The sequence below is a fragment of the Protopterus annectens genome, chromosome 2.part1 (assembly GCF_019279795.1).
Source record: "Protopterus annectens isolate FY-2018-M chromosome 2.part1, PAN1.0, whole genome shotgun sequence".
Classification (NCBI taxonomy): Eukaryota; Metazoa; Chordata; order Ceratodontiformes; family Protopteridae; genus Protopterus; species Protopterus annectens.
The window spans coordinates 259,675,223-259,699,585 of record NC_056729.1 but is presented as its reverse complement, the minus strand read 5'-3'; the positions used below and the strand labels follow the sequence as shown (position 1 = coordinate 259,699,585).

The following is a 24,363-nucleotide window of genomic DNA, read 5'->3' as shown; positions in this document are numbered from 1 at the left end:
CCCAAGGCTCCATTACTAAAGTGAATAATAGTGGAGAAAGTGGACATCCTTGCTTTGTACCTTTAAGAATGGGTATTTTTTGTGAAACATATGTTCCTACCTTAATATAAGCCAGCGTTCCTTTGTATAAATGCTCAATTAAATTTACAAATGCATCAGAGAAGTTTGTGCATTTCAGTAAGGTAAACAGATAGTCCCAACTTACTGAATCAAATGCTGAACCTATATCAAGACTAATAAGTGTTAAATCTTTCTTTTCCTATTTGCAAAATCAATTAATGTTAAAGTTCTTCTTATATTATCAAAAGTATTTCTATTTACAATGAAGCCCGTCTGATCTATATCTATAATGCCGGGGATGATTGTCTTCAATCTATCAGCAAAAATACTCATAAACATTTTATAATCAACATTAAGTAATGAGATGGGTCGATATGAAGAACATGTAGTTGGATCTTTATTAGGTTTTAAAATTGGTGAAATAAATGTATATTGCCAAGATGGGGGGGGTTATTAACTCAGTTTGGGCCAAAATAAAAACCTTATGTATTAATGAATATGTAGTTTTAGAAAGGATTTTATATATCTCTGGTATAATACCATCATTACCCGGTGCTTTGATTTAAGCTTATTTATTTGTGTAATAACTTCTGTATATGAAATACTCTTGTCCAATAGTTTAATCTGTTGTTTATTAAGCTTTTTATTCATGTTTGTGGTTATAAACTCCTTTATTTTATCTTTAGGTTCCATGTTAATGTTGTTATGGTTAATCTTGTGAAAGTGATTTCTAAATTCATCCAGTATTTCTGGTATACTAGAAACATTCTTCTTTTTCCTTAGAGAAAAGATTTCTTTGATATGGTTTTGTTTATTCAATCTTTTTGTTTTATTTTTAAGTCTATGTAAGTATTTGGGGCTTATTGAAAAAGACAAAAACTTATATTTCTCTAAAGTTATTTTAACTTTATGAGTTAAAATTTCTTTGTATTTCTCATTTAGTTTGTTTATTTCTTCAATAACTTTCTTGTCCATAATATTTTCTTTATTATTATGTTTATAAGAGTCTAATTTACTTTGAATATCTAACAATTCCTTATCCCAAGATTTCCTTTTATTATTATACCATCTGATACTTTGTCCATATAGATATGATTTTAATGCATCACAAACATAGACAATGGAGACTTCAGGAGTATTATTTATGTCTAGAAAATGTTGTACTTCTGAAAGTATATATTCTTTATAGTCTTTTAGCTGAGTTAAGTATGCTGGTATCCTTTTGATCTGAACATTGAGTATTTTTTATCATGAATTCAAAAACAATTGAGTTATGATCAGATATAGGACATGAAATGATTTTGGAATTAATTAAATCTGTTACCATCTGGTTAGAAATAAAGACCCTATCTATTTTTGAATAAGTTTTGTATCTGTTAGAAAAAAAGGTGTATGGTAATGATTTTGAATCTATCTGATTATTAATATCATTCAAATGGTAAGAATTAGCAAAATCATTTAAATGTTTTGCATTAGATGTAATTCTTCTTTTCCTTATAGTGGTAGTATCACTTTACGTAGTATACAATAAAAATCACCAGCTAAAATAATATCCCCTATAGAGAATGATATGATCTTATCAATATGATGTTTCACTGTATTAATACCAATTCCAGGTATCCAATATACATTAATTAAAGTGTAAGTCTTCCCATTAATTTGTATTGTAACCATACAAAACATTCCTTTGTCATCCTGATAAGACTTAATGGTTTTAGGAATGGGCATACTTTTATTCCATAAAATAGCCACTCCTCTTTTTTTCTGAGTGTGCTCTGAACTAACCAATACTGTATACTTATTAGTGGCTAGTTTATCAATATCTTTTTTCAAGAGATGGGTTTCTTGCAGGAAGACTAGATTGGCCTTGTGTAAATTAATGTATCTTATTAGGCTTGCCCTTTTACACGGATTATTCAATCCATTAATGTTTAAAGAAATTCCTTTTAAAGATGTCATTAGGCATTTTTAAAACTCAAGAATCTTATGATCGAAATAACAAATAACAAGATAAATAATGTTACATCTCCTCTTTTAGGTGTACCTTTAAATATAGCTGTATTTATTAAATCTCTTATGGGATTTTGTATAGGATTCAATTTTGTTTGTAGTGACAATGAGTGTACAAAATATATTGTGGATGTCAAAACTATACACATATAACAATGAACAAGTGAAAATAATGTAAGGATTAAACCTTGCATCCAGCCTGGAGTTGAAAACTCCAACTTAGAGTAGTATTTACTACTCAAGTTAACCCCTACCCTAAGCAGCAGTACCTCAGCTACCACCTTATCAATTTAATACTAGTTATATTTAACTGAGGTTAACAGTTTTCAATTCAATTATCTATCAAGACAAAACTACACATTTGGTAAAACAGCATCATATAAACTAAAATAAACTTTTTTTTTTAAAAACTGTTCATACTACTATATAGATCTATGTAATATATAACACTTGTATTCAAATAGCATTCAAATAATCTTGATGTTAGAAATCAAGAGGACAGAAAATTAGGTTCTAACATTCATTTAAATCAAAAACTTTGGCTAATATGATTCAGACATTACATATATTAAGATGCATCTATTTTCTGTCATGTGAATACTATTAACAGCTTCCAAAAAAAAAATCTTGAATTGTTTGTATATGAGCATTTACTTAAACTCATTATTGTCAATAAAGTAAAATATTGTAATCATAAAAATTATTATAAATCATATTGCATAGTTATGCAAATTCTCAGAAACACTTGCATTATTAAAAAAAAAAAAAAAAAAGCCATCACACACATGCACACAGACACACACACATACATACACACACACACACACACATATATATATATATATATATATATCTGATCTCACTGAGTTGTGTCTTTGTTGAGCACTATCCTACTTGCTGTCCCTAGAATAAATCTGTCTGCTTTATAGAAAATAATGTACAGCAAACACATTTTAGTAACCAGATTTTACAATCATGCTAACCTACTGCTTTAAGATATATCACATGACATTTCTTCCAGAATAGAATTATAAAATTGTTTATGCTTGTCAATCAGATGAATTAAATGAATTATAATAAAGTATATGTTTGGAACAGAAGTTTTTAACACAGATTATTGTGCTGCTGTTAAGTAGATTTTCAAAAACATTTAAATAAATGTTTCATTTTCTATGCCTTCTAAAATAAGACATTTACTTACTACAAGAAACTACATCATTTAAACTCATTATAACTGACATATTTTATGAATAGAGTATTTTTCCTGAATCTGTGGTGTGTCAGTATGATAACTAGGTCAGAGGTTATACTAACTGCTTTCAGTTTCTCTGTGAGAATTCTGTGTGTTGAAGCTTTTGAAGTAGTTCATGGACACTGTGCATGAGACAGCCCACATCCCAGATTGTCTCCCTTAACATTTTGGCGGGAAACTTATTAAAACTTGTGACAAACATTCATTTTGTCAATAGAGTAAAATATTGCATTCATAGAAATTATTATAAATCATATTGGATAGTTATGCAGATTCTCAGAAACACTTGCATTATTATATAAAAAAAAAAAAAAAAAAAAGCCATCACACTCACACATACATACACACACACACACACATATATATATATATATATATATATATATATATATATATATATATATATATATATATCTGATCTCACTGAGTTGTGTCTTTGTTGAGCACTATCCTACTTGCTGTCCCTAGAATAAATCTGTCTGCTTTATACAAAATCATGCACAGCAAACACATTTTAGTAACCAGATTTTACAATCATGCTAACCTACTGCTTTAAAATATATCACATGACATTTCTTCCAGAATAGAGTTATAAGATTATTTATGCTTGTCAATCAGATGAATTAAATGAGTTATAGTAAAGTATATGTTTGGAACACAAATTTTTAACACAGATTATTATGCTGCTGTTAAGTAAATTTTCAAAAACATTTAAATAAATGTTTCATTTTCTATGCCTTCTAAAATAAGACATTTACTTACTACAAGAAACTACATCATTTAGACTCATTATAACTGGCATATTTTATGAATAGAGTATTTTTCCTGAATCTGTGGTGTGTCAGTATGATAACTAGGTCAGAGGTTATACTAACTGCTTTCAGTTTCTCTGTGAGAATTCTGTGTGTTGAAGCTTTTGAAGTAGTTCATGGACACTGTGCATGAGACAGCCCACATCCCAGATTGTCTCCCTTAACATTTTGGCGGGAAACTTATTAAAACTTGTGACAAACATTCATTTTGTCAATAGAGTAAAATATTGTATTCATAGAAATTATTATAAATCATATTGGATAGTTATGCAGATTCTCAGAAACACTTGCATTATTATATAAAAAAAAAAAAAAAAGCCATCACACTCACACATACATACACACACACACACACACACATATATATATATATCTGATCTCACTGAGTTGTGTCTTTGTTGAGCACTATCCTACTTGCTGTCCCTAGAATAAATCTGTCTGCTTTATACAAAATAATGCACAGCAAACACATTTTAGTAACCAAATTTTACAATCATGCTAACCTACTGCTTTAAAATATATCACATGACATTTCTTCCAGAATAGAGTTATAAGATTATTTATGCTTGTCAATCAGATGAATTAAATGAGTTATAGTAAAGTATATGTTTGGAACACAAATTTTTAACACAGATTATTATGCTGCTGTTAAGTAAATTTTCAAAAACATTTAAATAAATGTTTCATTTTCTATGCCTTCTAAAATAAGACATTTACTTACTACAAGAAACGACATCATTTAGACTCATTATAACTGGCATATTTTATGAATAGAGTATTTTTCCTGAATCTGTGGTGTGTCAGTGTGATAACTATGTCAAAGGTTATACTAACTGCTTTCAGTTTCTCTTACTAACTGCTTTCAGTTTCTCTGTGAGAATTCTGTGAGTTGAAGTTTTTGAAGTAGTTCATGGACACTGTGCATGAGACAGCCCACATCTCAGATTGTCTCTCTCAACATTTTGGCGGGAAACTTATTAAAAACTAGTGACAAACATTCATTTAGTAGTGTAAATGTATGTAAACATGACAAAACCTTCACAATGTATTCCACAGACCATTACAGCTTCTTACTTCTTTTCAGAAAGAGAAACAAATTGAATCACATCTTGCCATTAAATCTTCAGATATTTTGACTGGTTATGAAACAAAACATTATAACTGACATATTTTATGAATAGAGTATTTTCCTGAATCTGTGGTGTGTCAGTGTGATAACTATGTCAAAGGTTATACTAACTGCTTTCAGTTTCTCTGTGAGAATTCTGTGAGCTGAAGCTTCTGAAGTAATTCATGAACACTGTGCATGAGACAGCCCGCATCTCAGATTGTCTCTCTTAACATTTTGGCGGGAAACTTATTAAAAACTAGTGACAAACATTCATTTAGCAGTGTAAATGCATCTAAACATGACAAAACCTTCACAATGTATTCCACAGATCATTACAGCCTCTATGTAAGTGAAATTAAGCCCAAAATTACCATCAAGCAATAAAACTCAACATTCTTCTCCCAACTCAATTTTCATACAAATCCTATTATTCACTGTGCCCACACAATCAAAAGCATTTCTATATATTAATAAAGAAAAGAAAAGAGAGTAGAAAATAAAAGGGAGTGAGGCAGAAATAAAAAAATGTAAGAGAAAGCTGTAAGAAGTATATACAATGGAATGTTACTTACTGTTTATATTAATAGAGTTAAAAATAAAACATATTATTTACTCTTATTTAGTTCTGATTATTATTAGTTAAAGCATAACAGATTATTTACAAACAAGCATAGGCAGTATAATCAAGAAAGTATAATTAGAAATGGCATTTGAAGAACTTATAAAAACTTTTACAAGGAATAAATATGTTATTATTCTATTAATGATATTTTCATTACTGTTCACTCCCTGCCCTCCCCCACCCTTTACCCACTACATAATCTAAATAGAATGTCATTGTTTAAACAAAGAAAATAATAAAAGGAGAAGGAAAAAAAAAGGTAAAGATAAAAAAATTTATCAAATTACTAACCTTACTTCTTTTCAGAAAGAGAAACAAATTGAATCACAGCTTGCCATTAAATCTTCAGGTATTTTGACTGGTTATGAAACAAAACATTTCTTTGAACATAGAGAATAACTTTGATTAAATCTTTTCCAAAATATTTGCGGCTTTCTGGAAATGCAGGAACTATATTCAAAAAGATTAATAATGAACTAAAATGATGAAAGAGAAAAAAAACATATAACAAATCATTTGTTTTTTAGTCTCTTCTTCTTCTCTTAAGTCTTCCACGAAGCTTCAGTTGCCAATCTCTTTAATGAAGAACTAGCCCATTCCATTTCTTCTATTTTATCCAAAATCCTTTTTTCTTTGACAAACAGTAAAGCAGAGTCTAAATCATCGAAAACCTTAGGACCATCAGGAAGGAAGATTTTAAGCTTGGCAGGAAACAGAAGGTATGTTTTAAACTGTGCTTTTTAAGCTCCCTTATTAGTGGCAGAAAAACTTTTCTTTTAGCTATTACCATGGAAGAATAGTCATTGTCAAAACGCACAGTTGTCTCATTAATCTTAACAGGAGCTTTAGCCCAAGCAGATTTAAGAACCATCTCTTTATCAAAAGATGATAGAAATATAACTATAACTGATCTAGGATATTTTTTGTTAGAGTTAGTATTAGCTATAGATCTATGCTCTTCGATACCAAAAGAGAATGCTTCTGTTAAGTCTAAAGTTTTAGGGAGCCAAGTTGTTAAAAAAGAAGTAATATTGTTACCTTCAATATTTTCTGGCAGTCCAAAAATCCTAATGTTATTGCGCCTAGATCTATTTTCCAGGTCATCCTGCTTTGTTTGTAAATGTGTATTTTGTTTCAGCAGAAACTCAATGTTGATTTCCTCTTCTTGGATTCTATTTTCCATGTCATTCACAGCTTCTTCTATGCCTGTCATCTGGATCTTCTGTTGTTGCAAGTCTGTATGTAACAGGTCTATTTGTTTTGTAGTTTTTTCTATGAAGGTGTCTATTTTAGTATCCATTTTATCAGTAAGTTGCTGGATTATAATCATCAGAGACTGAAGTTCTTTCTTGCTGCTGGAGTCTTGAGAATTTGTCTTACTGGAACTCATTTCAGACTGATAAACTGACAGGAAAATTTCCACAGTGATTTCTGACAGGAATATTGTTAAGATTTCCTTTCTTTTTTAGATATAGTTCAAGAACTATATAAAACAAACGTATTTAGAAAGAAAATTACTTCAAAAATTAATTTTTTAAGTAATTAATTCCTGTCAGTGTAATGAAATTGGTGGAGCTGAAGAAATCTGCTGCTATCCTGTGTTCATCCTTGGCCACGCCCCAAGAGGAGCCTTTTTCTGTAGCATAAACAGAACACTCTCAGAGCTACTGGCTAAAGTGCATTTGTCTCTAATAAAGCTGTATTCTCTCAAGCCAGAACTGGAGTACTTATGCCCCCCCCCGACACACACATAGACACGGGCTACTGCTAGCCAAGGATGGAAGCAAGGAACCTGCCCTAACAGTACTGTAGAGGAAGAACATCTCCTACTAACACTTGCTATTTTGCTTTGGCCTAGACTTTTTTCTTCCCATGAGCACCATGAGTAGATTTTTCTCATTTTTGTTTAACAGTCTAGGGACGGCAACAGGAAGATCCTACTCTGAGGGATCTTGCCATTTTTCACTTACTTAGGTTAACATTCAAGTTCTGGGAGATATTTGGTGAACAGCAAAGTTTAAAGCCCCTTTACTCTATGATGTTGGTTGGCTTGTTTAAAAAAATCTTACAACTATGTACATTTGGCCAATATGTGATCTACAAAGGCTGGCATATGCTTCCCAAGTGGACAATGCACAGCTTTCTGGGACAGTGCAAACAGGATTCAAGCAGACAGAAAATTCACTTGAACATCATCTAAATATTTCTTAAATACTCAAGAATAAAATGGCAGAGTTTGCTTCATTGATTGTAGCACCTTTGGACACATGCGCCTATGGCAAATCCATATCACAGTAATAACTACTGACACAACATTCATTTTTCTTTGTCCTGTTCCTCTTCATTCAGAAATGCAAAGCTATCCCTCAAAGTGAGCAAGTATTTCATATACATTTTAAACCTCAAGTTTAGTTATCAGTGCTCACTTAAGAACTCTAAATTTCTATGATGACTTCAATTTCTGTACTGGTCTTCATTTGCCAAATTACTTCAAAATATTTTCCACTAATATATAAAACTCTGACCTATTTGTTCTGTATATTGCCCCAACCCTAACCATACACCATGCATTAAAAAAAAACCTTCCCGTTATACTGCCATTATTTAGACAAAATGGAGGCTAGTGCTATGGGGCGGTTTAGTGTAAACAACAAGAAAGGAACTTGTTTTCCTTTTCCAGAGTTTCTCTTTTTCAATGTTTAAGTTACTTGATGCCGAGTATGTTCAATCTTACTTTTGTCTGAATGTTTTGTTCAACAATAAGCTTGATCATGCATATATACACATACATGCATACATATATACAGAAAGATACACACGGATGTATGTATACATATAAACATATACAGTACACACACGTGCATACGTATATATAGATATAGATAAAATAGTGACAATGTTCACTAAATTATGTGGTACTCTGCAGTTTCATTTCAAAACACATCTTTGCAGCTGCTATTTTCCATTGTTTCGCTTTGAAAAATCACAGCTTCAGATGAAAATATGCGAACAGTGAAACGCTTTATGCAGTGAGCTCCACACCTGACACTTATAAATTTGCTGTAAACACAGTCAAAAAATAATTGTCTGGTAAGCTGTATACCACAACGCTAACCAGTGATGCAGTATATTATGTGAAGGTGAATTATTACTTTGCATTTAGAACAATAGCAATTCGCACTTGTTTTAAATGTGAAAACCGCATGCTAAAGGATAGTACACGCACACAGTTGTACAGACAGTGCTACAACTACTACAAATACTCAAATGTCCCATGACACAATCAGCTGTTCAGTATTAGTTAAAATACCCTCCCGTATTTGGTTCCCCTGTTCCTCTTGCATCACCATGGTACATGCTACTGTAGCAGCACAAGGGAGATGCCACTCTTGATAGATTTGTACTACAGCTTCGGGCCAGATGCAGATTACAGACATTCTCAAAATAAACACAAGTCTAGCACTTCATGTTCAATAACTAAACTATGCATATGTCTATAGTTATATACAGATATCTGCAAAAGACCACACAGTATGCTGAACATTTAAGTTTTGGTAGTATCAACAAACAGCACCTAACAAAACCATTCAAACATATCAGAACCATGCATTGTATAGTACTGAGCACAGCTGCTAAAAATACTGACTTAAGTTTCTCTGTAAGCGGGGAATGCCATCTTACCCGATTTTAGAGCAGCATTACATGCATACTTAACAGCCCTCACTGACACAGAACATTTTAAAATCACAGTATTATGAATTAGCACTACGTTCATCTTCAACACATGGCAGATGCTGCAGCCAACTGCTTGCAGCTACAAAGTTAACACTGACAGAGCAGAAAGAGCAGCTGACAAGTTGATTACAGAAAATGCTAAGCATGTAATCAAACTTGCTGCTGTGGGTGATTATAGGTGGTAGAGAGAAGGGTTCTGTAAGGGCTTCCATCTACCATCAATCATGCAAAACCTACAGGAGTACTGTTCAGCATTACTGTAAATAACGGACATTGGGACATGGTGTACACAGTACTGTGTCTGGTTTTTGTACTATGGCAAAAGAAGCCTGCACACTGTATAGAGCACACTGACACCTGTGGTAGTGTATAATGTGGCTATGGTCTCTATTGCTTTCAGACTACCATTAACTTCAGTTCACATTTAGGATGTTCACATTTAGGATGTTGACAAAATAGAGTATCGTCACTACTGCTTAGATTAACACAGCTCTGATTTCAGGTGTTTCTCAAAGTTTATATTCCGTTAGTGACATTTATGAACCGAAGCAGCGATTTATCTGCTACCCCACAGCACTACTCCATTGTTCTGAAACTCAGCCCTGCCATTTTGTTTCAGCATTCATTTCATGAAGAATGAACTGATGAAGCATGCTTTCAGACCACAGGCTGACGCATTACATTTGCAGACTCATACCCCTGGGTTAATATGCTTTGGGTAAAACAGAAGACAAAACTGAAAGATTCAGCAAGAACAATGCTGAAATGCAGTAAAGAACGTCTGCTGGACTTTATATAAATTAGGTAGGAAAGGCTCAAATGTTTTAATACACAACACAGAGTGCTTGAAAAGTCAAGTGTTTATTTCCATCAAATATCGGTACCAGACAGAATTGTAAAGTACATGCTTAAAAAAGTTTAGTTCTGTTAATTATTGGTACAGAACAGAAAGGCCATATATAATTAAGCTCATCCAAAGATTGATGTTCATTATATTGACTACTTCTGCAATAGCCTTGGCTAAATCAGTTATAGTCAGCCATGGAAATAACAGCCAGAGAGCTTCCAAAGCTTCAAGGAATCTTCCACTCACCCAAAACATTCCTCCCTTCATTCACCCATCATTCCACCTTGCACTGACTCATCCAACTACCTCTACTATTACCTTCATTCCACCCAAAACAATCTCTCCCCCTACCAAAAACTGATTTTCTCTCTAATATCTATTGTAATGTACTCTGTAATCTCAAATACACTATTACCCTCTCCATGCGTAATATTTTCCTAACCTACTAATGGCTAGTAGCTATACATTTTGAAATGTTACACCTACAATTGAGTTTATAACAAAAATATTCACTTTATGTAAATGTTGAAATTTCTGTATTGAATTATGTCTTTTCATTTTTGTAACATTGTGACAAGCCAATTGCAAATATCATGGAGCTTATCTGTAAATGTTTAATTAGCTGTATGAACTATGTCCTTTTGTAACATGCCAAATGTAACTTGCAATTATTGTGGAGCTTTTCTCCCTGGACCTCCACTGAAATCGGGCTCTTCTTGGCCCAGTGGACTTTCCCGGTCATCAAACTTAAATAAATCAATAAAACAGTCAGTCTGCTCATTCTGAGCTAACTAAAAATACAGGTTTGGGTGCCAAGCCCTTAAGAGCTTTCCTGCCACCAAAGAGTACGCTCCCATTTAGGATTTTGAGGATCAATGGTTGGCTTGTGCTGTTACTTTGCTGGGCAGAGAAGTTTGCTATGGGGGGAAAACTTTCATTTTAAAAATATGTTTTTTTGTAACACTTTTCTGTTCGGAAAAGTTATTTTAAGGCACTTAAAAAAACATTTATTTTTCCTGTGGAGAAATTGTGTTTATTTTAATTCTGGGAATTGACAAGTGTTTTAAAGTGCTGTTTATGTGAAATATTACTTTTAAAGACTAACATTTTCTGGCTTTTGCTGTTCATTTTGCCTGGGAAACAGGCACCATTTTTGCCACCACAGTAGGCTAGGAATTTTCCACAACTGCAGTGGGTGACTCTGCTTTTGCCTTTAGCTGCAACTCAGACACCTCATATTTTACCATGGATCCCTTTGTTGTAGCCACTATGGACTGAGGGTTAACCACATCTTCTGCAGCTGATGGGGTACCCTCAAGGTGCAAGGGATAGCCACTCTTGTTATTCCTGGGAGGGGTAATAGACAGGGCTTCCCTGTTTTATTAGAACGCTGTGCCCATCACTGGAGAAGCTGCAGCTGCAATTACCAAGACTGTTGGTCCCATTTTTTTCCTGTCAAAAATAAACAGAAAACTAAACATGTATCTAATCCTTCTGCTCCTCAAATTTCCTTGGACAGGAGTAGTCTATTGGGTCTGGCTCAGGGTTTAATTCAGGCTGTTGATGTACTGGGTCTGGCTCAGGGTTTAATTCAGGCTATAGATGTATTTGGTCTGGCTGCGGTTTCAGTCAGGTTACTGATGTACACTAGCTTCTGGTAAAGAAAGATGGATACCTCTTTTCCTGAAGAGATTCAAGAATCTGAATCTGGACAGGAATTTGAAAGGACAGATCGAGTGTTTTATCCTTAGATTTCTGATTCAGACTCAAAGAATATCTCAGTTTCTGATTCTTCATGTGGGCAGTTTATTTCTCTGAGACTATTTCCAGAATGTGTCATTGTCGTCAGGGGAGAACACTGAGGTTTCTCAAGTCCCCTAGAAAATACTATGAGATGTTACAGAAGGAATTTCCAAGACATTTTACCAATTCCTCGAGTTCGGTTGATTTTTGAGGATTTGTGTGTTACTGCCTGCAATTTTCCTGACAGGCAGCCTGCTGTCCATAAAAAGGCAGGTAAGATGAATGGAATTCCTCAGTCTTAAGTTGTTATACACTCTTCCTAAACTGGACCCAGCAGCTAAAGCTTTATATAATCCTACTGCTGCTAAAAACACTTCCAGTCTTACTACTTCTGATAAGGATGGAAGATTACTGATATGTGTAAAAAGTGTGTGTTTCTGCAGCTTTGACTTTCAGTATTTTGAACTGTATAGTTTGCTCAAACTGTGAAAGTATGAGAAATATTTTGTCTACAGTTTCTGTGAGGAAAAATTGTCTAAGTTAGTTTCTCTTACTGTACAAGTCACTTCTCATTGTTTACAATGTGTGTACGACTCGGCTGATGCTTCTTCGAAGGCTATGGCCACTGGTACTGTTATGGGGAGGTTTGCCTGGCAGCATTCTCAGCACCTGCCAGATGATGTTAAAAAGGCAATTTTAAATTCTCCTTTGGATAGTGATTTAGCTTTTGGACCTTCTGTTGCAGAGGCAATCAAAATGTGTAATGAATGGGGTAAGCTGATACAGGGGATCTCAGATTTATCAGCCCTTCTTTGCCAGTTTTTTTTTTCTAAGGGATTCTTTAACCCTTAAGCCAATTTTGGCAAAAAACAAAATAAACAGTCCCAACAAAATGCAGGCAAACAGATCTTTAAGAAGAAATAGCAACGAGATTCCTAACAGAATTCTGGAACCTCCCAAATCTAAGGACAGGTCAATAATTCAAAATTACTACTTAAGGGACCTGGTCCTCCCCTCTCACCCTGGCAACATAATTTCCTTTACAGAAAGGCTCAATCTCCACTTTTCTCTGGCAACAAATAGTTTCAGACAAATGGGTTCTGAAGATGATTCATCAAGGTTACAAGATGGCAGTGGGAGAAAATTCCTCCTTTCCAAGAGGACATCCCTTATCCACCAGACCTAACTCTTATTTCCACCTGTCCTTCATCACATACATCACTAGGGGGTGACAGAACTAGTTCCTTCTTTCCAGCCGGGGAAAGGTTTTTATTCAAGGATGACTTCAGTGCCAAAGAAAGAAAATGCTTGAAAAACAGTTCTAGATACTCCTTTCTTAAACCTGTGAAACTGATGTTACTTTACAACTTGTTACTTCTTCATCTTTCAAGTTTTCTGGTAACTCTGGATTTAAATGATGCTATCATTGCATTCCTATTCATCCAGACTTCAGGTGTTTCTTAACTTTTCATGTGTCTGAATCATATTATCAGTTCTCTGCCTTACTCTTTGGACTATCTTCTGCACCGAGAGTGTTCACTCAGTGTCTAGCTCCAGTTATAGCTCACTACAGGATAAAGGGTATCCAAATTTTTCATATTTAGATGAATTGCTCATCTTTGAAGAGTATTTCAAACTTGGGCGATTGATATCTTACCCAACCTGGGATTCCAACAGAACATTCAAAGGGCCTTTTTGACTCCTAACACAGGATTGTGCGTCAGCTTAGACACCTCAGTTCAAAGAGCTTTTCTTCCACAGGAAAAAATAGATCCATATCTAGATTTATGTCTGTTTTTGACTAACAGTTTGGTCACTGCATGGGAATACCCAAGAATTTTGAGTTTCACGGCATCTTTAATTCTCATGACACTCCTAACAAGAGACAATGGTGTCTGAAGTATCTTTGTTCCCAGCAACTTGTCATTTCAAATCAAAGCGCTGGAGTTTGTCAGAAGAGAAATCACTTGGTGGAGACAGGAAATTTCTATCCAGATATCCCTTTCTCCCTCCCTGTTCCAAAGCAATCACCACACACACGTCAGACTTTTACTCATCCTGAAACTGCTTCCCAAGCAAAGTTCAAGGTGTGTGGGACACCAAGGACAGATGCAAGTGCATACATTTAAAACAGATGCTTGCCCTGATCAAGGGACTCAACTCTCTGAATCACCTTTGGTCCCTTTTACCTCTTCAAGTTGTTAGGGTCAATAGCACAGTCATGTAGTACATCAGCAAGCAAGGGGTAACTAGTTTGTACCCCATTTGCAGGCTAGCTATGTTAGCTTGGTTATATAGCTACACAGCACAGTCTCACTCTACAGACATCCTACAGTCTGTCAGAGCAAAACTGTGTTGCAGACAAACTGAGCAGGACCAGGGCAGATCCTCTTGAATAGAAACTAGATCAGGAGGTTTTCCAAGATTTGATCCATCTGTGAGGAGTTCCTCATGTAGACTATTGGCCTCTTCTATGAGCAATCAGCTGGCGTTATTCTGCTCCAGGACACCAACCATGGAAGAAGGCCCAAAAAACAGAGGCCTTTTCTTTTCTTTGAACAGGAATGTTCCTGTATGTTTTTCTACCCTTTCCACTGATACCTAAGGTACTTCTAAAAATTCAGAAAGAATCCCCCAAGATCATTGTGGTGACTCCCTTCTGGCCCAGGCAATAGTGGTTCTCCCTTCTTTTGTAAATGGCCAGGGACAATTACCACAAGCTTCTTCAGAAACTGGATCTACTTACACAAGATTAGGGGTATTTGATATACTCCAACCCAAGTCAACTTCAACTGACTGTATAGATGATAGGGTCTTAATTCCCTTTAGGCATTGTTTATTGAGGATGTACAGCAGGTACTAATGGAAGCAAGAAAATCTGCTACTAGAAAATCAAATATTAGCAAATGGAAAAGGTTTTCTAATTGGTGCCAAAAACTTAACCAGCACCCATTCAGGGCTAACTGTTCTCTGGTTTTATATTTGTGTGAGTTAGCATCATATGACCTTTCTTACCCCTCCATCAAAGTTCATTTACTGGCCATTTCAGCATGTCTGTCCAATGATCCTCCTCTTTCAATGTGTTCTCATGCCAAAATATTTTTGAAAGGGGTTTTGTACAACAGGACTCCAGAAAACCAGTGGCCCTTCCATGGCATCTTAATTTTGTGTTAGGGCAGCTAACACTCACTCCATTTGAACTCACTAACCTCACTGAGTTAAGACTGCTAAACAAGGAAAACATTTTTACTGATTGCTCTGACCTCTGCATTAAGGGTATCTGAGTTGCAAGCTCTTAAGGTGAGTCAACTCTATATAATTTTCCACAGGGACAGGGATGCTTTGCGAACTAATCCTTTCTTTATGACTAAGGTGGTATCAGAGTTTATTTTAAGACAAACTATACATCGCCATATTTTAACTGAACCTAAAAATGAGGGAGAAAGGATACTCCAATACCTTGGATGTCCACAGACAACTCGGGTACTATACTGACAGAACTAAATCTTTCAGATATTTGGATCAATTGTTCATTTCTTGAAAAGGTAAGAAGAAGGGACACTGCGTGTCAAAGCAGACTATTTCCAAGTAGTTTTCTAATAACATTTTTGTTATACTCACCACAATAAAACTATTCTAGGCAGGGTCACAACCCTCTCTACCAGGGCCCTGGGTTCATTTATGGCTTTCTGGAAAGGGTTGGATTCTAGAAGTATTCTAGAAGCTGCTACTTGATCCTCTGCACCTACTTTTACAAAGCAGTATAAGCTTGACTTCTTCTCTAAGTTTAGATCAAGCTTTGCTAAGAACATTCTCCACTGGCTCTTCTCCTTCCACCTCCCAAATGTTGTTAGCTATGGTAATCCACATGTATATCTATGGCTACTGCAGCAGCAATCAATATGATGAACAAAGTACAGATGTGTAGGTAAACTGACTAGAACAGTCAATGTTTAAATGATCACTGCTGCACTACCTGCTCCCCCACCCCGTTGTTTAGTCTGTTTATGTCAGGGTGTGGGCATTCATTTTATGTTGTTCCTAGCACTGTCATTTCACGACTCAGCCTCCCCTCTCTCTGTTGGCATGAAAGCTCTGAAGGGCTTGGCACCCAAACTTGTCTTTTTAGTCAGCTCATTTCGAAATGACTGTTTTGGCATATACAAGGCACCCTGAAGTTTTGGAAACTGACTGGCTGTTACATCCTTGACAGGGTATAACCCATACAGCTATGTCTACTGCAGCAGTGATCATTAGAGCATCTACTGCTATGATAAAGGTTACTTATACAACTGTACTTTACTTGTGCAAACAATGGTGCTTACCAAGATCTACAGCGATGGGCTTTATCCAATCAGGCATATATAGAGTTCCCACTGAGTTACTGGTTAGACTACGAATAAACCTTTATGACTAAGTGCCACAACTTGTTATTGATTGTGAGCCTCTGTAATTACCCTAACATTCAACCACTTCCTGGGTTCTCAACATAGACACTTCTAGCACCTCAACTAAACCTGGAATTTGCCTTCAAACAGCTAGGAACTTAAAGCAGAACACTGTTTTATACTTTAACAGCATAATGTACTTCTGCTCACCAGTGAAGTTTTGCGGTGGCTACAGCAATATTACTAACAGCTGTGTAGCAACACCCATGACTTCTATAATATGCCTAGTTATTTTAAACTTCTGTCCTTTCTGAATTACAAGAAATACCAACATTGGAGAACTTAAAAACTGAAGAGTCATAAATAATCTGAACTATAAATTAGCAAACTGCATAGACCATACAGGTTTGAAATGGATTACTTGCAAAACTGAAAAAGAAGAAAAGAAACACGGTCTGCCTAATTAATCCGACAAAGACAGCAAAGCTCCTACACAGGTCCCTTTTCCCCTTACCCATTTTCCACCAAAAAAGTGTCATGCAAAACTGTGTGTGTGTGTGTGTGTGTGTGTGTGTGTGTGTGTGTGTGTGTGTGTGTGTGTGTGTGTGTGTGTGTGTGTGTGTGTGTGTGTGTGTTTCTTAGGACTACACTTGCTCAGAGTTAGTGCTAACAGTGATATACAGGGCACTGTCTGCATACTCTTATCTGATAGCTGGTACCTACACAGCCTCATGAATGGCACTGCTTACATCCTGAACCGGTGTGTTGAAGAATAAAAGAAAGCAGAGATTTTACCTGTATGAGAAAAGGAAGGCTATAAGGGATGGAAAGGAGGTGGCTAAAAAACAAAAGATTAGCGCTGTTAAGTATCAATGCTGATTAAAATTATAAAGTGCTTTGACGAAGTTCTATTGTATTGGTCATCGATACAGGGTGGAAAGTGTATAATTAAAAGCTTTCTAGGACTGTACTTATGTGAATGGCATTGGTTACTGTGTTAGTATTTCTAGTCATGTGTAGGGCACTTTCAGTATATAAAGTAAAGTTGACAGCTGGCACCTGGAGGAGTACTGTATGGCATTGTCAGTATATACAGCTACCAGCTGCTCAAGTGAGTAAAAGTGCTTTTAATAAGGTCAGATACACTGTGAATGACGAAGCAAGGATGCACTCCAATGCACTATCAGTGTAAATACCAGTTTCACAAGATTCACTAGTTTAGTTTTTTCCAACTATAGCCAGTTGTAGGGTAGCTTCTTAAATCTGAGCTAGTGGTGGTCATTAAACAATAAGTAGAAAACAACTCAAAAATGTTAAAAGCCCTACAATGCAACTAAATGCTACAATTTTTTCACAAATGTTTCTGCATAAAATTCTGCCTTTGTGACTTTGAAAAAAGATACATAGTCAAGCCATGATTTATGCTGAGGTGCACTCAGTTCAGCTGTGGATTTGCACTAGACTACCATGTGCATGAGTTAATCCCAATACAGCCCACACCTTGAGCATGCAGTATTCCTATATTACACGATGGCACAGCTTATGAGAAGAGAACTGATCAAGTCATGCCTCCTACAAGAACGGGTGAGCCATGCAAATGCAATATGTCATTCATTACTCACCTGTTCTTTTTAAACAAATATGTATCTCACAAAACAAACTTTTTACCAGCAAAAAGATCTGCTGCAATGAGTTTCCTATAAACAATAACTTTAAAACATTTAACAGAAAAATGACAGACTCAAAAAAAATGGTTGTATATCATGCTGGAAAAAAAAAGCATACAATGCTATGAGTGTAATTCAGGATTGTGCAACAATTTAACTTGTATAAATAGCCTTAGAAGAAAGATTAATTAATTTACAAGATTACAGTACTTGGGGCTAGTTAAAGGCTTGATCTAAAAGTACAATAAATAAATAAATAACTTTACAGAGCCAGTCAATAAAATCAGCGGTAAAAAAATGAGAAGCACCATTTAAATGGTGTCTGGCAACAAATGTTATACTCTAACAGACCGTAGTGTGACAGCACCTGGGAAGGGATTCTTGCTTCTACAGCTCTTTATTAAATAATGGGAACACAAAGTACAATCTGTACTGATGAGAGTTACAACTGTTCAATGTGTGGGACAAAGTTACATCTCATGTTGACTCCTACCACATTTATTTGGAACTCCACTAACGATAATGAAAACATGACTGCCACACTAATTAACTTATTAATGAACAAAGGCATTAATAAAACTTCAATGAAACATTATCATTACTTTTTAGGATCTCGGAAGCCAATTCAAAAGGTCAAACAATTTAGTAATTACTTACAAGTACTCGGGGTATTTTGCTGCATTTACTTATAATAAATGCCAGGGGAATTAAAAAAAAAAGTACAGTCATGTACACTTACCATAAATATAGATGTTCGAGTGTATTCACTGTTGCAGTCATCACCTGTAGGGGTTACCCCCTGCTGTGGTAGCCGTTAGCCATCTTGAATACCAGAGTCAATGTTTTTGTGCGCTGGCTGCTGTCGCCTGTAGTCTGACATCAGGTCGTCAGTACTATAAAGTAAGGCAGCCGACGTCATTACATCACTTTTTCTTGCCGTGGAACTCGTGGCAGAAGCAGTTTGCATGAGTGCCAGTTGGTCACTACCAGAAGTCGAATTTCAGCAGCAAACGTCAAAAGCTAAGTACCCCATTGGGGACCCTTTTTTCTTGCTCTAACCGATGTCCAAAAAAGTTAACAATTGTCTCGCCTGTGGAAAGCAGATCCCACTCTGTGACTTTCATTCTTACTGCATCACTGGTTCTGTGTCCTCTCTAATGCGAAAACCATTCACCACAGAGCTCTTTTTGTAGACAATTATTTTCGTATTCCGTCTTCGAATTCCGATATGGCATCAGTCAGCCAAGAAGCCGATATTCATAAAAAGCGTAAAGATAGAGACAGGCCACAAAAGGCTAAGTCTTCCGACGACACTACTGCTAAGCAAGTCATCAGTTCTCTGGTATTCAGTGAGGCGCTTTTGCAGCCCCTGCCGACTCGCTTTCTACGCAGGCATCTGCTGAGAACTTTTCGGAGTCTGGTATGCCGCAGAAATCTACTTCATCTTCTGAGCCTTTGGCTGTCTCTGCCTCGGTTGGGTCCAGAGCCACGACACAGGCACTGGCTTCTGAGAAGGCTGTTCACACTATCGATTCTAGACAAAAAAAGATGTCTTCTCTTCCAATTACCGTTTCTCAGAGACCGACGGATTCTCTCAGGCCTCTAAGCCAGGCCACTTCTAGGAAATCTGTTTCTAGCCACCATCTTGCTACTGCTCCCCCACTCCAAGCTCAAATGCTTAAAATGGCAGAGGATCTCATCTCCCTTATCTGAGGTACTCAAGCCCCCACCCCAAAAAGGAAAAGGCTGCCTTCTCCAGAAATTATGACAGTCCAAGAGTCTGAGGAATATGGTTATTCTGCCTTTGAAGAGGAACAACAGCCCTTAACTGTTTATGAGAATTCAGATGCAGAGGAATCCATCCCCTCTGCCTCCTCTCCAGAGGACCTTTCCTTCGGGGAAACCCTCCACTCCCTCAGGGAACATTTTCAATGGGAATCTCAGGAATACCCACAGTCTAAGAAACGACTTAGAGAGTTTCTGGACTTGCCCTAGCACAGACTGGCCATCCCTCCTATTCCAGAAGTGGTGGATGATGTTTTCCTTGAATCCAGTTTAACCCCTAATGCCCTGCCTCCTGCTCCAGCTAAACCTGACAGGTACTACAGAGTATCGGATTCTCACAAATACCTGTACAGGAACCCTGCTGCAGACCCTGAGGTCATTACACAGGGACCCAAAGCAGCTAAGACTAGTTCTGCCAAGAATCCTCTTCCTTCTGACAAAGACTCCAGCGCTCTGGACAGATGGGGTAAGAAAGTATACACCTCTGCAACCTTAGCTATCAGAGCACTCAGTTGTCAGTTCCACATGTTAAAATATCAACAACACACTTTGGAACAAATAAAGGAGAAGACTGCTACCTCTCCTGACAGTGCCAACTCAAAAGAGCTGGCAGAATTACTGCTGGTCAAGTGGCCAAGCACTCATTACAATGTGGATATGACGCCCTAGAAGCCTCTAGCAGGGCGGCAGTAACAGGATCTGTTATTAGGAGACATGCATGGCTGAAGGAACAACCTCTCCCTGATCATGTCAAGTTTAAACTTATTGATGCACCCTAGATAAGGATCGCCTGTTTGGGGAAAAAGCAGAAGAGGTGCTTAAAAAGATGGAAGTAAAAGCAAAATCTATGCAAACAGTAAAAGATTTCTTTCAAGTTCAACTGCCCAGATTCAGCAGAAACTTCCCCTCTAAGCACTAGGCCTTCCCGACACCCAGCAGACAGGGTCAAAGTAAGCCCCGCAGGGACAGGACATTCAGGCCCCTACCCCAGGGCCAGCTAAGAGGCAAACAATGGACCACTTCCGCTTCTAAGGCAGGGAGTTCTAAGCCAAGCTTCTAAGGTAAACACTCACAATGACTCTCCCTCCCCCCTCTGCCCTACTTTCACTCATCTAAAACTAGGAGGAAGGCTCATCCTCTTCAAGGAAAATTGGGTCTCTATAACCAAGGACCAATGGGTATTAAAAATAATTTCTCAGGGATACAGATTCCCCTTGAGCAAGCTCCCAATTCCAAGAGGGTACCCCAGACCTTCCCTCAAACCAGTGGGCAGAGCCATTAAAACAGGTAATATCACTAATTTCCCAGGGGGCAGTAGAACCTGTCCATCTGAATCAAACAGGAAAAGGTTTTTACTCCAGACTACTCCTCGTTCCCAGAAAAGAGGGCACTTGGCGCTCCATCCACCTATCCAAACTGAACACCTCCTTGGTGGTCCCCAGTTTCAAAATGCTAACCTTGCAGCAGCTCCTGCCTGTGCTCACAGAAAATGCCTGGCTGGTGACACTAGACGTAAAAGATGGCTATTTCCACATCCCCATCTGGGAATCATGCAGAAAATTCCTGCGCTTCAGAGCAGGCTATCATCACTTTCAGTTCTCTGCACTGTCCTTTGGCTTATCTACTGCTCCCAGAGTATTCACCAAAGGCTTGGCCCTGGCTATAACATTGTGCAGACAGAGAAATATACAGATGCACCCTTACCTGGATGACTTCCTCATTAAGGTGAACAGCAAAGAAAAGTTGCTCCAGGATCTTCTCTTTGTCTAAAAACTCCTAACTTCCCTAGGGTTCACCATCAATGAAAAAAAAAATTGATGCAAAATCCCACCAGGAAATTTGTTTTCCTGGGAGCTGTGCTAGACACAGCAACCCTAATGGCCTTCCTATCCCCAGAAAAGCAGAGCTTCCTGCTTCTCTACTTTACCCAGCTGGCTTCCAGAAGTCACCTCACTGAGAGGAAGTTCCTGCAAGCCCTGGGATACATGGCATCTTGCATCCTTCTCAACCCTCTCACCAGCCTTCACATGAAAAAGCTTCAGTGGTACTTAAAGAACCTTTGGTGTCAGCACTCTCAGTCCCCAGACCACTCTCCCATCGATTCCTAGCATAATGGACAAATTTCTCTGGTGGGCAGAGGCCTGTGCCGTGAACAAGGGTCTTCCCTTCATCTTCCACCCTTCCAGCCAGACCATCACCACTGATGCCTCAGACATAGCTTGGGGCACTCACCTAGCAGGTAGGTAAACCCAAGGCCTTTGGAATGCCCAGCAACTTCACTTACACATCAACCAGAAATAAATGATGGCAGTGCAAAACGCTCTGACTTCCTTTCAAACCCATCTCAGGCCAGGGGTCCTCCTTATAAAAACAGACAATACTACAGTAATGTGGTAAATAAACAAGCAGAAGGGCACCCAATCTTATCCCCTGTGCAGGTTAGCCATGAGTCTATGGCTTACAGACAACTCCATGGGGCTACACCTGATTGCCCAATACTTACCAGGGATAAACAACACACTGGCAGACCACCTAAGCAGAAACTTACTGGACCCCCACGAATGGCAGCTCCACAGAGAAATCTTTCTGCAAATCACCCAGGAGTGGGGGACCCCAGAGGTGGACTTCTTGCCTCGCACTTCAACCACCAGCTGCACAAGTTTTGTACCAGAGACAAGTGAAACATGAAGAACATCAGAAACAAAGCCCAAAGCACTGTAACCACAGCGTAATGCCAAAAATGCATGGTTGTGGTGTAAGCAGCTGATCAGCTTCCAATCTGACCCTGTCTGTAGCAGGCATTTAAAGAAGTCGTGATCCTACTTGTGACAAGGACATTTTGTGCACTTTTTGAATTGTAGCACTGAGCTCCTTATATCAGTTCATATAATGAAAGGCACTTTTTTGGGGGTTCTCAACTTGATCTAAGGACTACTTCCCCTCCCCTTTTGGTACTCTGGTGTCTAACACTCTGTAAAAGGGTGCCCCAAATGGAGAACTACCCAGCATGTCAAAGAGCTTAGATATAGCACTGGGGTACTTTCCTCAACTCACTGGGTCTGTTCACTCAGACTTGGTCTTCATGACCAAACCCTAGAAATCATGAGAGCATACAGAACAATCAATGCTATAACTCTGTAGTATAGCTATACCACACCGCAGCTGTTTAACTACAATAAACAAATACTACCACTTGCGAAAAAAGATTTTTGTATTTAAAAAAACAAGTTTCTGTTTATTAAGGTTACACACGAATGTACTGTAACTATATTACACAAAGAAAACTTACAAAGTAGACAGCACAAGATACCAAATTAGCTAAACACAACTGTACCACTCAGATAAAATCCAGACTACCAATCCATCTATTTTTAATACCCATCTTATCTATTTCATGATTGCAGGGTACAGGAGCCCCAGCAAGCAATGGGTGTAAAAGAGGAAATGATTCTGACTGGATAACTGTCCTTCAAAGGACACGCACTCCCCTAAGAGGCAATTCAAGCAATTATCATTTTAGCTATCCCCCTATGTCTTTGGGAGAGCAGAGAAACTCCACGTGAAGGCAAATGACCTGTGATCTGAAGGTGGAAAACATGATTTCAGGCAGCAGCATTAAATTATGCAATCATTCATAAGCATTATTCTTCAAGAAAGACTTAAGTTCTAGACCATGCATCACAGTTCAGGTGTACGACGGCCATTTACTACTTTTTTATTGGGACTAAGACCACGGTAAGTTATGCTTCAAAACTCTTCCTATACAGTTCTGCAGTAATCAATCAATCAATAAATAAATAAATAAAATTATTTCATTACTTGTCATTTCTGTCATTCTTCTGGTCCCTGCTACTACCAATACTTCAGGACTAGAGTGATGTAGTGTTCCCTTCTACACCAACATCAGATACTCTCCAAAACTCAGAATGTGTGTGTTTATTGTACAATACAATTCACACACCACCCATACTTGTGCTTTCTATACAGAAAAAAATATTCTGCAAAATTCATACAAAGGATGCGACTGCATGCAGGATATCCTGATACTATCTACCTCACTGTAACGTGTTTGAGATTGGATTTCATTTATAATAGCCAAATCATTTGGCAGCGGCTAGCAGACACCTGGAAAAAGAAAAAAACAATTATGTTGAGTGTTATCAGATTATCCTAATTTTTTTGTGACTGCTCTGTAAATTAATAATGGTTCCTGTAACTCCTTCCCTGTACCAAATACATCTTTTGTTTCAGTTCTTTAACAAATTTACCCAGCATGCTGAGTCATCAAAAAAATCAAGCAAATCTGTGACAATGCTAGAAAATAGCCTCTA

The 24,363-nt window shown here is 37.2% G+C and overlaps 1 protein-coding gene across 6 annotated transcripts in view; it reads right to left on the bottom strand.

The window, feature by feature from the left end:
- PPP3CA (protein phosphatase 3 catalytic subunit alpha) overlaps window positions 1-24,363 on the bottom strand; it is a 2,125,362-nt gene that overhangs the window by 329,658 nt on the left and 1,771,341 nt on the right. The gene's annotated exons all lie outside the window — the stretch shown is intronic.